A 1,818-nucleotide genomic window follows, 5' to 3' on the forward strand; every position below is an offset into this window, starting at 1 on the left:
ACAGAGAAAGAGAGAGAGATCGAAGTAGAGGGTGTCTGTGAGGGGGTGGAGAAAAGCATTCCCTTTCAGAGGAAAACCCCCTCGAGGCTATTCAGAGTTTCTTTGCTCTTTCTCAAACGCTTTTTTCTCTTTTTTCACACAACCAAGCACACCCACAGACACAATGTGTCACAAACGGAGACACAAAGCGTTCAGGAAAACATTTACTGAATGTACAGTATCTGCTAATGAATTTTAAAGTTCGAGCCATCCCACTTCCTACTCTGTCATGCACATAAACATACGCACAGATACTAGCACACTTTTATGACCCAGAATCAGAGAGCTGCAGAAATCCAGCCCCCTCGTCTTTGGCCCCTTCCTTTCTATTTTAACCACTGGGAGCTTTTAGGAGACTAAGTCTGTCTTTCACCTTTCTTCTGTCCCTCCCTGACTTACACTGTCTCCTCCAGGCTTTCTCATTTCCTTTCTTCCTCAGTTGTCTTCTGTCAGACTGCCCAGTGTTTAACCCATATCAAAGGAAAATGGAGAGCAGGAGGGATTCTCTGCAGAGGTCCAAACCAAGAAGCAGCAGGCATGTGAAGGGTTCGGCTATACTTCTGCTTTAGGTCTGAGGAATGTAATACTACACCCTCTGCACTACATTATACATCTGGAATCAGAAGATGTATTCTGTCTGAAACTCTGGACCTTCTGTTGGACTGAGAAATGTCTTGAGGAAAAATGAAAGGAAACTGTTTATTTCTGCCGGCTGAATGCCAGGGAGAGCATGTGAGTGTGGCGCTTTGTGCAAGTACCTCACAGCTGGCCTTGACCACTGTCTGTTTATCCATGGAGATTCCAGACATTACATGAATATCTGCTTCATATGAAGAAGGGGTAGAATATATTTCCTTTAATCAAGTGTTCAGGTGAAGTTGTAGCTGCAATTATGAAAGCAAAGGCTCTCTCCAGCTGTCTCTGTGGTGTGGTTTTCCACTCTGTAGAAACTGCAGTCTCCTAAACATTCCTCACATGTTTTTCTTTCATAAAGAGAAAGCCGTGCTAATTTGTCTTTCACTCTAAACCACAAAAAACTATCTTGGCAACATTTACGATTCCATTCTAGCCTCATTGCTACGTTCTCTTCCACTTCCCTGTTTTCTTCCCAGAGATTTTGAGTTGAATGATCAAGAACAATATGCAAATGGTGTAACAGAATCTTTCAGAAGAAACAAGGACATCTATCCGAGTACCTGGAGGATAAGTGTGTCTGGAACTGTAAGAACTAAATGTGAGTATCAGTTCCTAACTTTTCTATAAACAGCATGTCATTAATTTGCTGGTAGGCAATAATGCTTTTTTAAATTTTCTTTCTTAATTGCTCACTCTTCTTGGCAGAATTGGTAGAGCTCAATTAATGGATGGTTGGTTTCCTGAAATGAACCTGGCTTTTAAGCTTAATCCATATATTTCAGAGGGGTTGAGGTTCAGTCTTTGGATAGACCTTCCCAGAAGCTTTTTGTTAGCCTGCTTTATCGTTTCCAAAACCAGGTTTGATGTGTGCTCGGGATCATCATCCTGCTGTAACACTCATTTGTGTCCAAGATTCAACTATCTAGTTCGTTTGAGGTGAAGTTGAGGAGTTTGAAGGTAGTATCCTTCTTCACTATCCACTTTGTGCAGTGTGCCAGTACCAGTGGTAACAAAACAGCCCCAGACCATGATGCTACCACCACCATGCTTGGCAGATGGTGTGTAGAGCAGATCACCTACTAATTGAAAGGTTGGTGGTTTGATCCCTGTCTACTCCAGTCTGCATGCCAAATATCCTTGAGC

Source organism: Aulonocara stuartgranti (genome assembly GCF_965226115.1).
Source record: "Aulonocara stuartgranti genome assembly, chromosome: 5".
In the NCBI taxonomy this organism is placed as follows: Eukaryota; Metazoa; Chordata; class Actinopteri; order Cichliformes; family Cichlidae; genus Aulonocara; species Aulonocara stuartgranti.